Source organism: Oncorhynchus masou, chromosome 33 (genome assembly GCF_036934945.1).
Source record: "Oncorhynchus masou masou isolate Uvic2021 chromosome 33, UVic_Omas_1.1, whole genome shotgun sequence".
NCBI lineage: Eukaryota > Metazoa > Chordata > Actinopteri > Salmoniformes > Salmonidae > Oncorhynchus > Oncorhynchus masou.
The window spans coordinates 2,464,117-2,487,500 of NC_088244.1; the positions used below are offsets into that span (position 1 = coordinate 2,464,117).

The window sequence follows — 23,384 nt, forward strand, 5'->3', positions numbered from 1 at the left end:
GTGACCTCTTGGTCTAAAAGGAGTGACCTCTTGGTCTAAACGTTGGTTTTCTATTGGTCTAAAAGGAGTGACCTCTTGGTCTAAAAGGAGTGACCTCTTGGTCTAAAAGGAGTTTCCTCTTGGTCTAAGAGGAGTTTCCTCCTGGTCTAAAAGGAGTTTCCTCTTGGTCTAAAAGGAGTGACCTCTTGGTCTAAACGTTGGTTTCCTATTGGTCTAAACGTTGGTTTCTCCCATGGGAAACCCAGGTTCACATCCTGCGTGTTACAATACTGCCCAATATGGGGAGGAGGTCAAAGGGGCACGAATGTAGCGGACATGAGTCGGTCATGGTCATGTGACGAGGAAGTCCTCCCCTCGTGCTCCGTGGCTGAGTGACTAATTGCGATCTAACAGGGCTGTGGGCAGTTGGGGAAAACTAAAGTTCCGGAGAACCTATCATCCTTTTCGCTACCTTCTCTTCCTCTGTATCCGCTGCGAAAGCCACTTTCTATCACTCTAAATTTTCAAGCTTTTGCTTCTAACCCTCTTTTTCCACCCTCCTTAATCCCCCACCCTGTCCCCCCCTGCCTCTCTGCAATATTGTTAACCACTTTGAAAATAATTTTGACACCATCTGCTCCACTCTTCATTCACTCAACCTATTGAGTCCACTGGACCCACTCATTCACTCAGCCTACTGAGTCCACTGGTCCCACTCATTCACTCAGCCTATTGAGTCCACTGGACCCATTCATTCACTCAGCCAATTGAGTCCACTGGTCCCACTCAGCCTATTGAGTCCACTGGTCCCATTCATTCACTCTGCCTATTGAGTCCACTGGTCCCATTCATTCACTCAGCCTATTGAGTCCACTGGTCCCACTCAGCCTATTGAGTCCACTGGTCCCATTCATTCACTCAGCCTATTGAGTCCACTGGTCCCATTCATTCACTCAGCCTATTGAATCCACTGGTCCCATTCATTCACTCAGCCTATTGAGTCCACTGGTCTCATTCACTCAGCCTATTGAGTCCACTGGTCCCACTCATTCACTCAGTCTATTGAGTCCACTGGTCCCATTCATTCACTCAGCCTATTGAGTCCACTGGTCCCACTCATTCACTCAGCCTACTGAGTCCACTGGTCCCACTCATTCACTCAGCCTACTGAGTCCACTGGTCCCACTCATTCACTCAGCCTATTGAGTCCACTGGTCCCACTCATTCACTCAGCCTATTGAGTCCACTGGTCCCATTCATTCACTCAGTCTACTGAGTCCACTGGTCCCATTCATTCACTCAGCCTATTGAGTCCACTGGTCCCACTCACACAGAGACACCCTACGCCTTGACCTCTTTCTCCCCTCTCTCTCCAGATGACATCCTGCAACTAGTGAGGTCTGGCTGCTTGACCCCATCCCCTCTTCCCTTCTCCAGACCATCTCTGGAGACCTTCTACCATTCCTCATGTCCCTCAACTCATCCCTGACCACTGGATCCCTCTGACTTCAAAATGGCCCGAGTCGCTCCCCTCCTCAAGAAACCAACACTATGACGTCATAAACTACAGACCGGTATCCCTTCTTTCTTTCCAAAACACTTTGGCGTGGTCTCTCTGACTATCTCTCTCAGAATGATCTTCTTGACCCTAACCAGTCAGGCTTCAAGGAGGGTCACTCAACCGAGACCGTTCTTCTCTGTGTCACGGATGCTCGCAGAACTGCCAAAGCTCGCTCTCTCTCTCTCTCTCTCTCTCTCTCTCTCTCTCTCTCTCTCTCTCTCTCTCTCTCTCCCTCTCTCCCTCTCTCCCTCTCTCCCTCCCTCCCTCCCTCCCCTCAGGTCTCATCCTCCTCGATCTGTCCACTGCATTCGACACCTTGAACAATCTGATCCTCCTTTCCAGCCTCTCAGGACTTGGTGGCTCAAGCTATGCACACTATTGGATTGCATCCCACCTGGCATCCTACCTGGCAGGTCGCATCTACCAGGTGTCTTGGAGAGGATCTATGTCTGCACCACGTACTCGCACTACTGGTGTCCCCCAGGGCTCGGTTCTAGGTCCTCTCCTATTCTCCTCTATACACCAAGTCACTCAGCTCGTCCTATCCTCACATGGTCTCTCCTACTCAACTACTTTTCCCCCTTCTGACATGCAGGTAGCAAAACATATCTGCCTGGCAGATATCTCAGCTTGTTTGTCGGCCCACCACCTCAAGCTCAACCTCGAGCTGTGGGGAAGGCTTACCCTCTCCAAGACCTCTCCATGACGGTGTCATGACGTTGGCCTGGGGGGTAGATTTATGACAGTCATAAATATCTCTTCCCCCCTTTTTCCTCTCTCTACACTACTGATGTTACATTTGCAAACCCCTTGGTTAACATAGAGATTCTGGGAACATCAGAAGGTGGGGGGAAATGAACTATATTCTGGTAATCCGACCAATTGAACATATGCGGTGGTACTTAATGAATATGATGTCAGTTCGGTTGTCATCTGAGACATTCTCATCAACGATAAGATGACATAAACTCTACAGTGGAAAGTCTACACATCAGAGTAATCAGATTCACATGGAACTGTTGTTCAATTTAAATGTTTGAATATGAAATTATTCGTGATGGGATGAAATTTTATTTTAGCTTCCAAATGAGAGATTTGGGTTTTCATAAGGTTAGGGCTCTGCTCAATCAGTGGCCCCTGTGAAGAGACATGAGCTATAAAACTTTTCAGACACACCCTTCTCTCTCCACTATATAAAGCCTTGGCGACAATGTAACCTCCTGTTCGGAGGATGTGATGACGATCCGATGTCAGAATGATTCAGATAATAACTACAGAACGAAGCCAACATCAGCATGAGCTTTGGTTGCGAATGGTATAAACTTTGAATTCTTATTCACTACAGAAGTGATACCTCCTAGCCGTTGAGTTAGCAACAGCAGCTGCAAACGAGGGTTAGGAAGGAACAGAGTATCCTGTCTATCACACAACGACGTTACTACAACGTATTCAATTGACAACCAGAGACATTCTTCAAAGGACAAAGGACTCGGTTTGGCAACACGGCCTTCCATCTACCACCAACCTACTGAAGCTCAGAGTAAATATTTATTGCATTTTCCTTTTCCAAATGAGCAGTAATTTAGAATGGATAAGATACTGTATTTACGATAGCACAGCTTATTCCTTTGTTCCTCAGTCTTCCCGCTCTTTCACTCAAACCCAGACCCCTTTCTTTTGTGTAACAAGCTGTCATATCTGTTTACACCCGCTAGGGACGTTTTCCTTTATGAAGTCATTTGTAATCAAGTTATGATTAATTATGTGTATGTGTAATTCTGTGTGATTAGTTGGGTATTTAGTAAATAAATAATTAAACCCAATTTTGTATTGCTGATTCAACTTGTGAGCCAGGGTTCGTGCAGATAACCAAGAATTTACAACTATCAGATGAGACTGAATTAAGGTGACAATTAATATTGACTGCTATTGATGTAAAATATTAAGAGTTTATTCGGAAGATAACAGCTCTATAAATATTATTTTGTGGTGCACTGACTCTCCAATTAATTACATTTACATGATTAGCTCAATCAGGTAATATTAATTACGGAGAAATACTTATATAGAATTGCATGTCATATCACTTGACCACCCCCGTCACCTCTAGATGAATGGTTTTGACCACCCCCATCACCTCTAGATGAATGGTTTTGACCACCCCCGTCACCTCTAGATGAATGGTTTTGACCACCCCCGTCACCTCTAGATGAATGGTTTTGACCACTCTGAAATGTCGCTGCCAGAAATCACTAGTTGCACCACTGGTGTTATATATTATTGAGCTGAGTGCACCACCATCATTTCACTTTGCCTGCCAGAATCACGATGAGCACGGTCAAGGCATGTCTTGGGTTCGATGTATAACGCAGCCCCTGACTCTGAGTAGCCTTCCATCAGCCTACCAAAGGTTGCATCTCTTCAGAGAATTGCATGTTGAGTAGCTCATGGGCTGTCAATGAGTACATTGCATTTGAGAAATAATCAGTAGGTCTAATATTACATGATTAAATCTATGAAATAATCCCCAAGCTGTTTACAGGCATTTAACACCATTATGCATTCTGCATTCTGCCATCTATTTTCCCAACATCCATTGGTTAAATCACATTGTTAAAAATGGTTTTATTTAGTTACAAAAGGACCAGTCCCCGGGTGAGCCCCATATGCGAGCGCACCGTGGCCACTTCGTGGTTACAATGTAACCAGGTTGTGTCTGTATACCCTGTGTTCTAAAATGAAAAAGCACAAGATAATTAGTATGTTGATAAAACAAGCAGCTCTACTTGGCTTGGTATGTAATATCAACAGTATAAAACCCTCTTTGAATCCAATATGCATGCAGCTAAGACAGGTTTAACCTTTCTAGGGCAGGCTTTCCGCTAGCGGAACCCCTCCACAACATTCCGCTAGCGGAACCCCTCCACAACATTCTGCTAGCGGAACCCTTCCACAACATTCCGCTAGCGGAGCCCCTCCACAACATTCCGCTAGCGGAACCCCTCCACAACATTCCGCTAGCGGAACCCCTCCACAACATTCCGCTGAAAAGGCAGTCCGCAAAATTTTTTTGAAATATGTAACTTTCACACATTAACAAGTCCAATACAGCAAATGAAAGATAAACATCTTGCTAATCTACTCATCGTGTCCGATTTCAAAAATGCTTTACAGCGAAAGCACAACATATAATTATGTTAGGTCAGAGCCAAGTCAAAAAAACACAGCCATTTTTCCAGCCAAAGAGAGGAGTCACAAAAAGCAGAAATAGAGATAAAATGAATCACTAACCTTTGATGATCTTCATCAGATGACACTCATAGGACATCATGTTACACAATACATGTATGTTTTGTTCGATAATGTGCATATTTATATCCAAAAATCTCTGTTTACAATGGCGCGTTACGTACAGTAATGTTTTGATTCCAAAACATCCGGTGATTTTGCAGAAATACTCATAATAAACATTGATAAAAGGTACAACTGTTATTCACAGAATTAAAGATAGACTTCTCCTTAATGCAACCGCTGTGTCAGATTTTTTTTAAACTACAGAAAAAGCATAATCTGAGAACAGTGCTCAGAGCCCAATCCAGCCTGAAAAATATCCGCCATTTTGGAGTCAGAAGTTAGAAGTTACACCATAAATATTCACTTACCTTTGATGATCTTCATCAGAAGGCACTCCCAGGAGTCCCCGTTCGACAATAAATGACTGATTTGTCCCAAATGTTCCATAAAGTCCATCATTTAGGTCCGAATAGCCACTTGTTGTTAGCGTGTTCAGCCCAGTAATCCATCTTCATGAGGCGCAGGCACTTCGTACAGATAAAAACTCTAAAAGTTCCATTACAGTCCTTTAGAAACATGTCAAACGATGTATGGAATAAATCTTTAGGATGTTTTTAACGTAAAACATCAATAATGTTCCAACCGGAGAATTCCTTTCTCTGAAGAAAAGCCTTGGAACGAGAGGTAACTCTGTCGGGAGCACGTCATGAGACCAAGGCTCTCTGCCAGACCACTGACTCAAAGGTCTCATCAGCCCCTCCTTTATAGTAGAATCATCAAGTTCCTAAAGATGGTGGACATCTAGTGGAAGCCGTAGAAAGTGCAACTTTATCCATATCTCAATGTGTATTCAGGCTTTGAAAAACTACAAACCTCAGATGTCCCACTTCCTGGTTGGATTTTTCTCAGGTTTTTGCCTGCCATATTAGTTCTGTTATACTCACAGACATCATTCAAACCGTTTAATAAACTTCAGAGTGTTTTCTATCCAATACTAGAGTAGGAGGCAGGTCACTCTGGGCACGATATTCATCCAAAAGTGAAAATGCTGCCCCCTATCCCAAAAGAGTTTTAATATGGTCATGGTGACAGCACTTCAAACAAGCAATGTCAGAGGAAAAGCTGAACGGCCATGTGCTTTACCTGAGAATACACTTGTTATTCCTCATACTCCTAGGATTATTCTGTTTCTTCCTGGATTTGTTGTCAAATATGTAGTCTACTCACTGTTGTTGTTCAAAATGGCCCAATGGCATCCTAGTCCTGTAACTGCAAGCTACAGATTTGTTACAATTTAAAAACCCTTTATTTCCTCAATGTGTGGCTTTATGAACATTATGTATGCAGTTCTGTTATTTGTTTCTATTAATCAAATCTGGCCTACACAATAACACAATATTTAGGCTATATATATATATATATATAGGTCGTAAAAACATGTTTTAGTATGAAGGATTCTTTATGAAAGACCACTGCTTGTTATGGCGGGAGGTGAAGTCAGGAGAACAGAGTAGATTAAACAGGCGCACTTTATTCCGGTAAAGAAATAGGCACAAAAGGACATCAAAGTGCCCTAAAGAAAACATGAACTAAAGTATAGCGCGTGAACATCTCAAGTAACAATAAACAATTACACACAAAGACATAGAGGGGAACAGAGGACTAAATACATGCAGTGTGATTAGATAATGAAAACCAGGTCTGTATGGAAACAAGACAAAACAAATGGATATGAAAAATGGAGCGGCGATGGCTAGGAAGCCGGTGACGTCGATCGGCGAACGAACAAGGAGAGGAGCCGACTTCGGTGGAAGTCCTGACACTGCTCTAACCTAAACTACCACATTTGATCATGATAAATGAATGACTCGTTTGCAATATTATTTTTATGTAAACATGATCAATGACCAAATTTTTATGATAAACTAAAGTTTGCTTTTTCTAGTTGAGAGTTTTTGTCCAGAGAACATTTTTCTGCCATATCTAGAAAAAAAAACAAAAAAAAAAAGTTAATATTTCTAATTGTACTACAATATTATGATGTCATTATTCTAATGTAAATCTACACTATCATGATGTCATTATTCTAATGTAAATCTACATGATTATGATGTCATTATTCTAATGTAAATCCTGACTCCTCCCATTGTACTTCCGGCGCCGACAGAGATGGCCGCCTCGCTTCGCGTTCCTAGGAAACTATGCAGTTTTTTGTTTTTTTTACGTGTTATTTCTTACATTAGTACCCCAGGTCATCTTAGGTTTCATTACATACAGTCGAGAAGAACTACTGTATATAAGATCAGCGTCAACTCACCATCAGTACGACCAAGAATATGTTTTTCGCGACGCGGATCCTGTGTTCTGCCTTACAAACAGGACAACGGAATGGATCGCATGCAGCGACCCAAAAAAACGATTCCGAAAAAGAGGGAAACGAGGCGATCTTCTGGTCAGACTCCGGAGACGGGCACATCGTGCCCCACTTCCTAGCATTCTTCTTGCCAATGTCCAGTCTCTTGACAACAAGGTTGATGAATTCCGAGCAAGGGTAGCATTCCAGAGGGACATCAGAGACTGTAACGTTCTGTGCTTCACGGAAACATGGCTCACTGGAGAGACGCTATCCGAAGCGGTGCAGCCAACGGGTTTCTCCACGCATCGCGCCGACAGAAACAAACACCTTTCTGGTAAGAAGAGGGGTGGGGGTGTATGCCTTATGGCCAACGAGGCATGGTGCGATGAAAGAAACATACAGGAACTCAAATCCTTCTGTTCACCTGATTTAGAATTCCTCACAATCAAATGTAGACCGCATTATTTACCAAGAGAATTCTCTTCGATTATAATCACAGCCGTATATATCCCCCCCCAAGCAGACACATCGATGGCTCTGAACGAACTTTATTTAACTCTTTGCAAACTGGAAACCATTTATCCGGAGGCTGCATTCATTGTTGCTGGGGATTTTAACAAGGCTAATCTGAAAACAAGACTCCCTAAATTTTATCAGCATATCGATTGCGCAACCAGGGGTGGAAAAACCTTGGATCACTGTTACTCTAACTTCCGCGACGCATATAAGGCTCTGCCCCGCCCCCCTTTCGGAAAAGCTGACCACGACTCCATTTTGCTGATACCTGCCTACAGACAAAAACTTAAAAAAGAAGCTCCCACGCTGAGGTCTGTCCAACGCTGGTCCGACCAAGCTGACTCCACACTCCAAGACTGCTTCCATCACGTGGACTGGGACATGTTTCGTATTGCGTCAGATAACAACATTGACGAATACGCTGATTCGGTGTGCGAGTTCATTAGAACGTGCGTTGAAGATGTCGTTCCCATAGCAACGATTAAAACATTCCCTAACCAGAAACCGTGGATTGATGGCAGCATTCGCGTGAAACTGAAAGCGCGAACCACTGCTTTCAATCAGGGCAAGGTTTCTGGTAACATGACTGAATACAAACAGTGCAGCTATTCCCTCCGTAAGGCTATCAAACAAGCTAAGCGTCAGTACAGAGACAAAGTAGACTCTCAATTCAACGGCTCAGACACAAGAGGCATGTGGCAGGGTCTACAGTCAATCACGGACTACAGGAAGAAATCCAGCCCAGTCACGGACCAGGATGTCTTGCTCCCAGGCAGACTAAATAACTTTTTTGCCCGCTTTGAGGACAGTACAGTGCCACTGACACGGCCTGCAACGGAAACATGCGGTCTCTCCTTCACTGCAGCCGAGGTGAGTAAAACATTTAAACGTGTTAACCCTCGCAAGGCTGCAGGCCCAGACGGCATCCCCAGCCGCGCCCTCAGAGCATGCGCAGACCAGCTGGCTGGTGTGTTTACGGACATATTCAATCAATCCCTATACCAGTCTGCTGTTCCCACATGCTTCAAGAGGGCCACCATTGTTCCTGTTCCCAAGAAAGCTAAGGTAACTGAGCTAAACGACTACCGCCCCGTAGCACTCACTTCCGTCATCATGAAGTGCTTTGAGAGACTAGTCAAGGACCATATCACCTCCACCCTACCTGACACCCTAGACCCACTCCAATTTGCTTACCGCCCAAATAGGTCCACAGACGATGCAATCTCAACCACACTGCACACTGCCCTAACCCATCTGGACAAGAGGAATACCTAGCTACTACTGCCTGTCCCCCTGACCTACTAATATCTAGCTACTACTGCCTGTCCCCCTGACCTACTGTTATCTAGCTACTACTGCCTGTCCCCCTGACCTACTACTATCTAGCTACTACTGCCTGTCCCCCTGACAAACTACTATCTAGCTACTACTGCCTGTCCCCCTGACCTACTACTATCTAGCTACTACTGCCTGTCCCCCTGACCTACAACTATCTAGCTACTACTGCCTGTCCCCCTGACCTACTACTATCTAGCTACTACTGCCTGTCCCCCTGGCCTAATACTATCTAACTACTACTGCCTGTCACCCTGACCTGCTACTATCTAGCTACTACTGCCTGTCACCCTGACCTACTACTATCTAACTACTACTGCCTGTCACCCTGACCTACTACTATCTAGCTACTACTGCCTGTCACCCTGACCTACTACTATCTAACTACTACTGCCTGTCCCCCTGACCTACTACTATCTAACTACTACTGCATGTCACCCTGACCTACTACTATCTAGCTACTACTGCCTATCCCCCTGGCCTAATACTATCTAGCTACTACTGCCTGTCCCCCTGACCTAATACTATCTAGTTACTACTGCCTGTCCCCCTGACCTACTACTATCTAGCTACTACTGCCTGTCACCCTGATCTACTACTATCTAGCTACTACTGCCTGTCCCCCTGACCTACTACTATCTAGCTACTACTGCCTGTCCCCCTGGCCGAATACTATCTAACTACTACTGCCTGTCACCCTGACCTAATACTATCTAGCTAATACTGCCTGTCACCCTGACCTAATACTATCTAACTACTACTGCCTGTCACCCTGACCTAAAACTATCTAACTACTACTGCCTGTCCTCCTGACCTAATACTATCTAGCTACTACTGCCTGTCACCCTGACCTAATACTATCTAGCTACTACTGCCTGTCCCCCTGACCTAATACTATCTAGCTACTACTGCCTGTCACCCTGACCTAATACTATCTAGCTACTACTGCCTGTCCCCCTGACCTACTACTATCTAGCTACTACTGCCTGTCCCCCTGACCTACTACTATCTAGCTACTACTGCTTGTCACCCTGACCTGCTACTATCTAGCTACTACTGCTTGCCACCTAGCTATGTCCCTCTAAGTTACTGCAGGACAGCGGTGCTCAGCAAGCTGGACTCGGGAGCGACGAACACTGTGCCCTGTGTTGTTGTGTTGCTGGCTTGCAGTGCAGTGCTGAGCAGTCGACTGTTACCACGGTGAAATCCAGATGGTTACAAAATCATGGGCATTAAAATAGAGTTGGTCCCTTTGCTGCTATAACAGCATTCAATCTTTCCACTAGATGTTGGAACATTGCTTCCGTTCAACCACAAGAGCAACAAACCATTTCTCGACAAACCATTTCTGTATGGACCTCGATTTGTTCACGGGGGCATTGTCATGCTGAACCAGGAAAGGGCCATCTCCAAACTCTTGCCACAATGTTCGAAGCACAGAATCACCTAGAATGTCTTTATGCTGTAGTGTTAAGACCTCCCTTCACTGGAACTAAAGGGGCCTGAACCATGAAAAACAGCCCCAGACCATTATTTCTCCTCCACCAAACTTTACAGTTGGTACTATGCATTGGGATAGGTAGTATCTCCTGGCATCTGCCAAGATTTGTCCGTCAGACTGCCAGATGCTGAAGCGTGATTCATCACTCCAGAGAATGCGTTTCCACTGCTCCAGAGTCCAATGGCGGCGAGCTTTACACCACTCCAGCCGACGCTTGGCATTGTGCCTGGTGATCTTAGGCTTGTGTGCGGCTACTCGGCCATTGAAACCCATTTCATGAAGCTCCCCATCGGGAGCTTTTGTGTTGATGTTGCTTCCAGAGGCAATTTGGAAATCGGTAGTGAGCGTTGCAACCGAAGACAGATTATTTATATGCTCTAAACGGTTCAGCACTCAGAGGTGTGGTCTACCACTTTGCGGCTGAGCCGTTGTTGCTCCTAGACGGTTCCACTTAGCAATCACAGCACTTAGAGTTGATGAATTTGATGAACTGACTTGTTGGACGGGTGGCATCCTATGAGGGTGCCACGTTGAACGTCACTGAGATCTTCAGTAAGGCCAGTCTACTGCCAATGTTTGTCTACGGAGATTGCATGGCTGTGTGCTCGATTTCATACACCAGTCAGCAACAGGTGTGGCTGAAATAGCAGTATCCACTCATTTGAAGAGGTGTCCACATACAGTGCCTTGGGAAAACATTCAGACGCCTTATATTTTCACACATGTTTATTACGTTACAGCCTTATTCTAAAATGGATTGAATAAAAACATTTCCTCTTCAATCTACACACAATACCCCATCATGACATCACAATACACCATAATGACATCACAATAACCCATAATGACATCACGATACCCCATCATGACAAAGCGAAAACAGGTTTTTAGAAAATGTACAAATGTATCTGAACAGTACCCATAATGCTCTGTTACAGTAGCCATAATGATCTGTTACAGTACCCATAATGCTCTGTTACAGTAGCCATAATGATCTGTTACAGTACCCATAATGCTCTGTTACAGTAGCCATAATGCTCTGTTACAGTACCCATAATGCTCTGTAACAGTACCCATAATGCTCTGTTACAGTACCCATAATGCTCTGTTACAGTAGCCATAATGATCTGTTACAGTACCCATAATGCTCTGTTACAGTAGCCATAATGCTCTGTTACAGTACCCATAATGCTCTGAACAGTACCCATAATGCTCTGTTACAGTGCCCATAATGCTCTGTTACAGTACCCATAATGCTCTGAACAGTACCCATAATGCTCTGTTACAGTACCCATAATGCTCTGTTACAGTGTCCATAATGCTCTGTAATAGTACCCATAATGCTCTGTAACAGTACCCATAATGCTCTGTAACAGTGCCCATAATGCTCTGTAACGGTACCCATAATGCTCTGTAACAGTACCCATAATGCTCTGTAACAGTACCCATAATGCTCTGTAACAGTACCCATAATGCTCTGTAACAGTACCCATAATGCTCTGTTACAGTACCCATAATGCTCTGTAACAGTACCCATAATGCTCTGTAACAGTACCCATAATGCTCTGTAACAGTACCCATAATGCTCTGTAATAGTACCCATAATGCTCTGTAACAGTACCCATAATGCTCTGTAACAGTACCCATAATGCTCTGTAACAGTACCCATAATGCTCTGTTACAGTACCCATAATGCTCTGTTACAGTGTCCATAATGCTCTGTAATAGTACCCATAATGCTCTGTAATAGTACCCATAATGCTCTGTAACAGTACCCATAATGCTCTGTAACAGTACCCATAATGCTCTGTAACAGTACCCATAATGCTCTGTAACAGTGCCCATAATGCTCTGTAACAGTACCCATAATGCTCTGTAACAGTACCCATAATGCTCTGTAACAGTACCCATAATGCTAGAGAACGCACACTTAGATTCACACAGGACACCGAATAGGACAGGAGAAGTACTCCAGATATAACAAACTGACCCCAGCCCCCCGACACATAAACTACTGCAGCATAAATACTGGAGGCTGAGACAGGAGGGGTCAGGAGACACTGTGGCCGCATCCGAGGACACCCCCGGACATTGCCAAACAGGAAGGATATAACCCCACCCACTTTGTTAAAGCACAGCCCCCACACCACGAGACGGATATCTTCAACCACCAACTTACCATCCTGAGACAAGGCTGAGTATAGCCCACAAAGATCTCCGCCATGGCACAACCTAAGGGGGGGCGCCAACCCAGACAGGATGACCACATCAGTGAATCAACCCACTCAGGTGACGCACCCCTTCCAGGGACGGCATGAGAGAGCCCCAGTAAGCCAGTAACTCAGCCCCTGTAATAGGGTTAGAGGCAGTAGAATCCCAGTGGAAAGAGGGGAACCGGCCAGGCAGAGACAGCAAGGGAGGTTCGTTGCTCCAGAGCCTTTCCGTTCACCTTCACACTCCTGGGCCAGATTACACTCAATCATATGACCCACTGAAGAGATGAGTCTTCAGTAAAGACTTAAAGGTTGAGACCGAGTCTGCGTCTCTCACATGGGTAGGCAGACCGTTCCATAAAAATGGAGCTCTATAGGAGAAAGCCCTGCCTCCAGCTGTTTGCTTAGAAATTCTAGGGACAATTAGGAGGTCTGCGTCTTGTGACCGTAGCGTACGTGTAGGTATGTACGGCAGGACCAAATCAGAGAGATAGGTTGGAGCAAGCCCATGTAATGCTTTGTAGGTTAGCAGTAAAACCTTGAAATCAGGCCTTGCTTTGACAGGAAGCCAGTGTAATGCTCTGTAACAGTACCCATGCTACTTTGTAACAGTACCCATACTACTCTGTAATAGTACCCATAATGCTCTGTAACAGTACCCATAATGCTCTGTAACAGTACCCATAATGCTCTGTAACAGTACCCATAATGCTCTGTAACAGTACCCATACTACTTTGTAACAGTACCCATAATGCTCTGTAACAGTACCCATAATGCTCTGTAACAGTACCCATAATGCTCTGTAACTATATCCTCTTTATCTTACTAACACCATCGTGTCCAGTTTACTTACATAAAACCGATGATCTCAACGTAAATGTGGTTACAAATGGTCTTGATTCCTACTGATGACCAATAAACAAATTCTAGTCTTTTCACGAACACAGTCATTTCTATAACTAAGGTGAATTCACGATTCATGAACTAAACGAAGTGAAATCAGCCAGTCAGACTGTTGGAATAGAGACATGCTGACAATGTTGTTAAGGGCAACGCTAGCAAATGAAGAAAGTAGTTAGTTGCCACAGTAACAGAGGCATGGGGTGTTTAGCTGGCATGTGTTGGGTTTAAATAGATCTAGCATGCAGTTCAGCACACACACACACACACACACACACACACACACACACACACACACACACACACACACACACACACACACACACACACACACACACACACACACACACACACACACACACACACACACACACACACACACACACACACACACACACACACACACACACACACACACACACACACACACACCAGTAGTTATGCGGACCCAGTGGTTGTGATAGCAGACTACTCCACTCAGAGAGGTCATTTATCAGAGTACTATTAATGTCACATAAGACACACACTGAAGAGACAGGACACTATATCACTGCTATCCTACTGTAAGTCCTGCAGCTACGGTATGTATGGTACAGTGAGGGGTTATGTCAATAGTCTAGTGTGAGGGGTTATGTCAGTAGTCTAGTGTGAGGGGTTATGTCAGTAGTCTAGTGTGAGGGGTTATGTCAGTAGTCTAGTGTGAGGGGTTATGTCAGTAGTCTAGTGTGAGGGGTTATGTCAGTAGTCTAGTGTGAGGGGTTATGTCAGTAGTCTAGTGTGAGGGGTTATGTCAGTAGTCTAGTGGGAGGGATTATGTCAGTAGTCTAGTGTGAGAGGTTATAACAGTAGTCTAGTGGGAGGGGTTATGTCAGTAGTCTAGTGTGAGGGGTTATGTCAGTAGTCTAGGGTGAGGGGTTATATCAGTGGTCTAGTGTGAGGGGTTATGTCAGTAGTCTAGTGTGAGGGGTTATGTCAGTAGTCTAGTGTGAGGGGTTATGTCAGTAGTCTGGTGGGAGGGGTTATGTCAGTAGTCTGGTGGGAGGGGTTATGTCAGTAGTCTAGTGTGAGGGGTTATGTCAGTAGTCTAGTGGGAGGGGTTATGTCAGTAGTCTAGTGTGAGGGGTTATGTCAGTAGTCTAGTGTGAGGGGTTATGTCAGTAGTCTGGTGTGAGGGGTTATGTCAGTAGTCTAGTGTGAGGGGTTATGTCAGTAGTCTAGGGGTTATAACAGTAGTCTAGTGTGAGGGGTTATAACAGTAGTCTAGGGGTTATAACAGTAGTCTAGTGTGAGGGGTTATGTCAGTAGTCTAGTGTGAGGGGTTATGTCAGTAGTCTAGTGTGAGGGGTTATGTCAGTAGTCTAGTGTGAGGGGTTATGTCAGTAGTCTAGTGTGAGGGGTTATGTCAGTAGTCTAGTGTGAGGGGTTATGTCAGTAGTCTAGTGGGAGGGGTTATGTCAGTAGTCTAGTGTGAGGGGTTATGTCAGTAGTCTAGTGGGAGGGATTATGTCAGTAGTCTAGTGTGAGAGGTTATAACAGTAGTCTAGTGGGAGGGGTTATGTCAGTAGTCTAGTGTGAGGGGTTATGTCAGTAGTCTAGGGTGAGGGGTTATATCAGTGGTCTAGTGTGAGGGGTTATGTCAGTAGTCTAGTGTGAGGGGTTATGTCAGTAGTCTAGTGTGAGGGGTTATGTCAGTAGTCTGGTGGGAGGGGTTATGTCAGTAGTCTGGTGGGAGGGGTTATGTCAGTAGTCTAGTGTGAGGGGTTATGTCAGTAGTCTAGTGGGAGGGGTTATGTCAGTAGTCTAGTGTGAGGGGTTATGTCAGTAGTCTAGTGTGAGGGGTTATGTCAGTAGTCTGGTGTGAGGGGTTATGTCAGTAGTCTAGTGTGAGGGGTTATGTCAGTAGTCTAGGGGTTATAACAGTAGTCTAGTGTGAGGGGTTATAACAGTAGTCTAGGGGTTATAACAGTAGTCTAGTGTGAGGGGTTATGTCAGTAGTCTAGTGTGAGGGTTATGTCAGTAGTCTAGTGTGAGGGGTTATGTCAGTAGTCTAGTGTGAGGGGTTATGTCAGTAGTCTAGTGTGAGGGGTTATGTCAGTAGTCTAGTGTGAGGGGTTATGTCAGTAGTCTAGTGTGAGGGGTTATGTCAGTAGTCTAGTGTGAGGGGTTATGTCAGTAGTCTAGTGTGAGGGGTTATAACACTAGTCTAGTGTGAGGGGTTATGTCAGTAGTCTAGTATGAGGGGTTATAACAGTAGTCTAGTGTGAGGGGTTATGTCAGTAGTCTAGTGTGAGGGGTTATGCATGTAGTCTAGTGTGAGGGGTTATGCATGTAGTCTAGTGTGAGGGATTATGTCAGTTATCTAGTGGGAGGGGTTATGTCAGTAGTCTAGTGTGAGAGGTTATAACATTAGTCTAGTGGGAGGTGTTATGTCAGTAGTCTAGTGTGAGGAGTTATAACAATAGTCTAGTGTGAGGGGTGATGTCAGTAGTCTAGTGTGAGGGGTTATGTAAGTAGTCTAGTGGGAGGGGTTATGTCAGTAGTCTAGTGTGAGAGGTTATAACAGTAGTCTAGTGGGAGGGGTTATGTCAGTAGTCTAGGGTGAGGGGTTATAACAGTAGTCTAGTGTGAGGGGTTATGTCAGTAGTCTAGGGTGAGGGGTTATATCAGTAGTCTAGTGTGAGGGGTTATAACAGTAGTCTAGTGGGAGGGGTTATGTCAGTTGTCTAGTGTGAGGGGTTATGTCAGGAGTCTAGTGTGAGGGGTTATGTCAGTTATCTAGTGTGAGGGGTTATGTCAGTAGTCTAGTGTGAGGGGTTATGTCAGTAGTCTAGTGTGAGGGGTTATGTCAGTAGTCTAGTGTGAGAGGTTATAACAGTAGTCTAGTGGGAGGGGTTATGTCAGTAGTCTAGTGTGAGGGGTTATGTCAGTAGTCTAGTGTGAGGGGTTATGTCAGTAGTCTGGTGGGAGGGGTTATGTCAGTAGTCTGGTGGGAGGGGTTATGTCAGTAGTCTAGTGTGAGGGGTTATGTCAGTAGTCTAGTGGGAGGGGTTATGTCAGTAGTCTAGTGTGAGGGGTTATGTCAGTAGTCTAGTGTGAGGGGTTATGTCAGTAGTCTAGTGGGAGGGATTATGTCAGTAGTCTAGTGTGAGAGGTTATAACAGTAGTCTAGTGGGAGGGGTTATGTCAGTAGTCTAGTGTGAGGGGTTATGTCAGTAGTCTAGGGTGAGGGGTTATATCAGTGGTCTAGTGTGAGGGGTTATGTCAGTAGTCTAGTGTGAGGGGTTATGTCAGTAGTCTAGTGTGAGGGGTTATGTCAGTAGTCTGGTGGGAGGGGTTATGTCAGTAGTCTGGTGGGAGGGGTTATGTCAGTAGTCTAGTGTGAGGGGTTATGTCAGTAGTCTAGTGGGAGGGGTTATGTCAGTAGTCTAGTGTGAGGGGTTATGTCAGTAGTCTAGTGTGAGGGGTTATGTCAGTAGTCTGGTGTGAGGGGTTATGTCAGTAGTCTAGTGTGAGGGGTTATGTCAGTAGTCTAGGGGTTATAACAGTAGTCTAGTGTGAGGGGTTATAACAGTAGTCTAGGGGTTATAACAGTAGTCTAGTGTGAGGGGTTATGTCAGTAGTCTAGTGTGAGGGGTTATGTCAGTAGTCTAGTGTGAGGGGTTATGTCAGTAGTCTAGTGTGAGGGGTTATGTCAGTAGTCTAGTGTGAGGGGTTATGTCAGTAGTCTAGTGTGAGGGGTTATGTCAGTAGTCTAGTGGGAGGGGTTATGTCAGTAGTCTAGTGTGAGGGGTTATGTCAGTAGTCTAGTGGGAGGGATTATGTCAGTAGTCTAGTGTGAGAGGTTATAACAGTAGTCTAGTGGGAGGGGTTATGTCAGTAGTCTAGTGTGAGGGGTTATGTCAGTAGTCTAGGGTGAGGGGTTATATCAGTGGTCTAGTGTGAGGGGTTATGTCAGTAGTCTAGTGTGAGGGGTTATGTCAGTAGTCTAGTGTGAGGGGTTATGTCAGTAGTCTGGTGGGAGGGGTTATGTCAGTAGTCTGGTGGGAGGGGTTATGTCAGTAGTCTAGTGTGAGGGGTTATGTCAGTAGTCTAGTGGGAGGGGTTATGTCAGTAGTCTAGTGTGAGGGGTTATGTCAGTAGTCTAGTGTGAGGGGTTATGTCAGTAGTCTGGTGTGAGGGGTTATGTCAGTAGTCTAGTGTGAGGGGTTATGTCAGTAGTCTAGGGGTTATAACAGTAGTCTAGTGTGAGGGGTTATAACAGTAGTCTAGGGGTTATAACAGTAGTCTAGTGTGAGGGGTTATGTCAGTAGTCTAGTGTGAGGGGTTATGTCAGTAGTCTAGTGTGAGGGGTTATGTCAGTAGTCTAGTGTGAGGGGTTATGTCAGTAGTCTAGTGTGAGGGGTTATGTCAGTAGTCTAGTGTGAGGGGTTATGTCAGTAGTCTAGTGTGAGGGGTTATGTCAGTAGTCTAGTGTGAGGGGTTATGTCAGTAGTCTAGTGTGAGGGGTTATAACACTAGTCTAGTGTGAGGGGTTATGTCAGTAGTCTAGTATGAGGGGTTATAACAGTAGTCTAGTGTGAGGGGTTATGTCAGTAGTCTAGTGTGAGGGGTTATGCATGTAGTCTAGTGTGAGGGGTTATGCATGTAGTCTAGTGTGAGGGATTATGTCAGTTATCTAGTGGGAGGGGTTATGTCAGTAGTCTAGTGTGAGAGGTTATAACATTAGTCTAGTGGGAGGTGTTATGTCAGTAGTCTAGTGTGAGGAGTTATAACAATAGTCTAGTGTGAGGGGTGATGTCAGTAGTCTAGTGTGAGGGGTTATGTAAGTAGTCTAGTGGGAGGGGTTATGTCAGTAGTCTAGTGTGAGAGGTTATAACAGTAGTCTAGTGGGAGGGGTTATGTCAGTAGTCTAGGGTGAGGGGTTATAACAGTAGTCTAGTGTGAGGGGTTATGTCAGTAGTCTAGGGTGAGGGGTTATATCAGTAGTCTAGTGTGAGGGGTTATAACAGTAGTCTAGTGGGAGGGGTTATGTCAGTTGTCTAGTGTGAGGGGTTATGTCAGGAGTCTAGTGTGAGGGGTTATGTCAGTTATCTAGTGTGAGGGGTTATGTCAGTAGTCTAGTGTGAGGGGTTATGTCAGTAGTCTAGTGTGAGGGGTTATGTCAGTAGTCTAGTGTGAGAGGTTATAACAGTAGTCTAGTGGGAGGGGTTATGTCAGTAGTCTAGTGTGAGGGGTTATGTCAGTAGTCTAGTGTGAGGGGTTATGTCAGTAGTCTGGTGGGAGGGGTTATGTCAGTAGTCTGGTGGGAGGGGTTATGTCAGTAGTCTAGTGTGAGGGGTTATGTCAGTAGTCTAGTGGGAGGGGTTATGTCAGTAGTCTAGTGTGAGGGGTTATGTCAGTAGTCTAGTGTGAGGGGTTATGTCAGTAGTCTAGTGTGAGGGGTTATGTCAGTAGTCTAGTGTGAGGGGTTATGTCAGTAGTCTAGTGTGAGGGGTTATGTCAGTAGACTAGTGTGAGGGGTTATAACACTAGTCTAGTGTGAGGGGTTATGTCAGTAGTCTAGTATGAGGGGTTATAACAGTAGTCTAGTGTGAGGGGTTATGTCAGTAGTCTAGTGTGAGGGGTTATGCATGTAGTCTAGTGTGAGGGGTTATGCATGTAGTCTAGTGTGAGGGATTATGTCAGTTATCTAGTGGGAGGGGTTATGTCAGTAGTCTAGTGTGAGAGGTTATAACAGTAGTCTAGTGGGAGGTGTTATGTCAGTAGTCTAGTGTGAGGAGTTATAACAATAGTCTAGTGTGAGGGGTGATGTCAGTAGTCTAGTGTGAGGGGTTATGTAAGTAGTCTAGTGGGAGGGGTTATGTCAGTAGTCTAGTGTGAGAGGTTATAACAGTAGTCTAGTGGGAGGGGTTATGTCAGTAGTCTAGGGTGAGGGGTTATAACAGTAGTCTAGTGTGAGGGGTTATGTCAGTAGTCTAGGGTGAGGGGTTATATCAGTAGTCTAGTGTGAGGGGTTATAACAGTAGTCTAGTGGGAGGGGTTATGTCAGTTGTCTAGTGTGAGGGGTTATGTCAGGAGTCTAGTGTGAGGGGTTATGTCAGTTATCTAGTGTGAGGGGTTATGTCAGTAGTCTAGTGTGAGGGGTTATGTCAGTAGTCTAGTGTGAGGGGTTATGTCAGTAGTCTAGTGTGAGAGGTTATAACAGTAGTCTAGTGGGAGGGGTGATGTCAGTAGTCTAGTGTGAGGGGTTATGTCAGTAGTCTAGGGTGAGGGGTTATATCAGTAGTCTAATGTGAGGGGTTATGTCAGTAGTCTAGTGTGAGGGGCTATGTCAGTAGTCTAGTGTGAGAGGTTATGTCAGTAGTCTAGTGGGAGGGGTTATAACAGTAGTCTAGTGTGAGGGGTTATGTCAGTAGTCTAGTGTGAGGGGTTATAACAGTAGTCTAGTGTGAGGGGTTATAACAGTAGTCTAGTGTGAGAGGTTATAACAGTAGTCTAGTGGGAGGGGTTATAACAGTAGTCTAGTGTGAGGGGTTATGTCAGTAGTCTAGTGTGAGGGGTTATAACAGTAGTCTAGTGTGAGGGGTTATAACAGTAGTCTAGTGTGAGGGGTTATATCCCTATTCTAGTGTGAGGGGTTATAACAGTAGTCTAGTGTGAGGGGTTATAACAGTAGTCTAGTGTGAGGGGTTATAACAGTAGTCTAGTGTGAGGGGTTATGTCAGTAGTCTAGTGTGAGGGGTTATGTCAGGAGTCTAGTGTGAGGGGTTATAACAGTAGTCTAGTATGAGGGGTTATAACAGTAGTCTAGTGTGAGGGGTTGTGTCAGTAGTCTAGGTTGAGGGGTTATAACAGTAGTCTAGTGTGAGGGGTTGTGTCAGTAGTCTAGTGTGAGGGGTTATAACAGTAGTCTAGTGTGAGGGGTTATGTCAGTAGTCTAGTGTGAGGGGTTATAACAGTAGTCTAGTGTGAGGGGTTATGTCAGTAGTCTAGTGTGAGGGGTTATGTCAGGAGTCTAGTGTGAGGGGTTATAACAGTAGTCTAGTATGAGGGGTTATAACAGTAGTCTAGTGTGAGGGGTTGTGTCAGTAGTCTAGGTTGAGGGGTTATAACAGTAGTCTAGTGTGAGGGGTTGTGTCAGTAGTCTAGTGTGAGGGGTTATAACAGTAGTCTAGTGTGAGGGGTTATGTCAGTAGTCTAGGGTGAGGGGTTATATCAGTAGTCTAGTGTGAGGGGTTATAACAGTAGTCTAGTGGGAGGGGTTATGTCAGTTGTCTAGTGTGAGGGGTTATGTAAGGAGTCTAGTGTGAGGGGTTATGTCAGTTATCTAGTGTGAGGGGTTATGTCAGTAGTCTAGTGTGAGGGGTTATGTCAGTAGTCTAGTGTGAGGGGTTATGTCAGTAGTCTAGTGTGAGAGGTTATAACAGTAGTCTAGTGGGAGGGGTGATGTCAGTAGTCTAGTGTGAGGGGTTATGTCAGTAGTCTAGGGTGAGGGGTTATATCAGTAGTCTAATGTGAGGGGTTATGTCAGTAGTCTAGTGTGAGGGGCTATGTCAGTAGTCTAGTGTGAGAGGTTATGTCAGTAGTCTAGTGGGAGGGGTTATAACAGTAGTCTAGTGTGAGGGGTTATGTCAGTAGTCTAGTGTGAGGGGTTATAACAGTAGTCTAGTGTGAGGGGTTATAACAGTAGTCTAGTGTGAGAGGTTATAACAGTAGTCTAGTGGGAGGGGTTATAACAGTAGTCTAGTGTGAGGGGTTATGTCAGTAGTCTAGTGTGAGGGGTTATAACAGTAGTCTAGTGTGAGGGGTTATAACAGTAGTCTAGTGTGAGGGGTTATATCCCTATTCTAGTGTGAGGGGTTATAACAGTAGTCTAGTGTGAGGGGTTATAACAGTAGTCTAGTGTGAGGGGTTATAACAGTAGTCTAGTGTGAGGGGTTATGTCAGTAGTCTAGTGTGAGGGGTTATGTCAGGAGTCTAGTGGGAGGGGTTATAACAGTAGTCTAGTATGAGGGGTTATAACAGTAGTCTAGTGTGAGGGGTTGTGTCAGTAGTCTAGGTTGAGGGGTTATAACAGTAGTCTAGTGTGAGGGGTTGTGTCAGTAGTCTAGTGTGAGGGGTTATAACAGTAGTCTAGTGTGAGGGGTTATGTCAGTAGTCTAGTGTGAGGGGCTATGTCAGTAGTCTAGTGTGAGAGGTTATGTCAGTAGTCTAGTGGGAGGGGTTATAACAGTAGTCTAGTGTGAGGGGTTATGTCAGTAGTCTAGTGTGAGGGGTTATGTCAGTTGTCTAGCGTGAGGGGTTATGTCAGTAGTCTAGTGTGAGGGGTTATAACAGTAGTCTAGCGTGAGGGGTTATAACAGTAGTTTAGCGTGAGAGGTTATAACAGTAGTCTAGTGTGAGGGGTTATGTCAGGAGTCTAGTGTGAGGGGTTATGTCAGGAGTCTAGTGTGAGGGGTTATAATTTTAGTCTAGTGTGAGGGGTTATAACAGTAGTCTAGCGTGAGAAGTTATAACGGTAGTCTAGTGTGAGGGGTTAATAATAATAATAATAATATATCCCATTTAGCAGACGCTTTTGTCCAAAGCGACTTACAAGTCGGCTGGGGCCACTACTTTTGCATATGGGTGGCCCCAGCGGGAATCGAACCCACGACGCTTGGCGTTGTAAGCGCCATGCTCTACCGACTGAGCCACACAGGACTATAACAGTAGGGTTATAACAGTAGTCTAGTGTGAGGGGTTATGGCAGTAGTCTAGTGTGAGGGGTTATGTCAGGAGTCTAGTGTGAGGGGTTATGTCAGGAGTCTAGTGTGAGGGGTTATGTCAGTAGTCTAGTGTGAGGGGTTATGTCAGTAGTCTAGTGTGAGGGGTTATGTCAGTAGTCTAGTGTGTGATCATGGAATAATGACAAGTGAAGCTGGGGAGCTTTATGTTCACGTTGCCCGAAAAAAAGGGAACCTTAACCATTCATAACCCTATCCCAGACCTTAACCATTCATAACCCTATCCCAGACCTTAACCATTCATAACCCTATCCCAGACCTTAACTATTCATAACCCTATCCCAGACCTTAACCATTCATAACACTATCCCAGACCTTAACCATTCATAACCATATCCTAAACCTTAACCATTCATAACCCTATCCTAAACCTTAACCATTCATAACCCTTACCTTAACCATTCATAACCCTATCCCAGACCTTAACCATTCATAACCCTTACCTTAACCATTCAAAACCCTATCCTAAACCTTAACCATTCATAACCCTTACCTTAACCATTCATAACCCTATCCTAAACCTTAACCATTCATAACCCTATCCCAGACCTTAACCATTCATAACCCTATCCTAAACCTTAACCATTCATAACCCTATCCTAAACCTTAACCCTTACCTTAACCATTCATAACCCTATCCTAAACCTTAACCATTCATAACCCTATCCCAGACCTTAACCATTCATAACCCTATCCCAGACCTTATCCCTTACCTTAACCATTCATAACCCTATCCTAAACCTTAAACCTTACCTTAACCATTCATAACCCTATCCCAGACCTTAACCATTCATAACCCTATCCCAAGCCTTAACACTTACCTTAACCATTCATAACCCTATCCTAAACTTTAACCATTCTTAACCCTATCCCAGACCTTAACCCTTACCTTAACCATTCATAACCCTATCCTAAACCTTAACCATTCATAACCCTATCCCA

General features: G+C 44.8%; 1 protein-coding gene and 1 non-coding gene across 3 annotated transcripts in view; both read right to left on the reverse strand.

Annotated features, from left to right (window-relative positions):
* Nucleotides 1-23,384, reverse strand: part of LOC135527679 (putative uncharacterized protein DDB_G0290521) — a 93,307-nt gene that overhangs the window by 43,601 nt on the left and 26,322 nt on the right. The gene's annotated exons all lie outside the window — the stretch shown is intronic.
* Nucleotides 22,286-22,361, reverse strand: trnav-uac (transfer RNA valine (anticodon UAC)). The gene has a single exon. It is a non-coding gene; the product is annotated as a tRNA-Val (tRNA).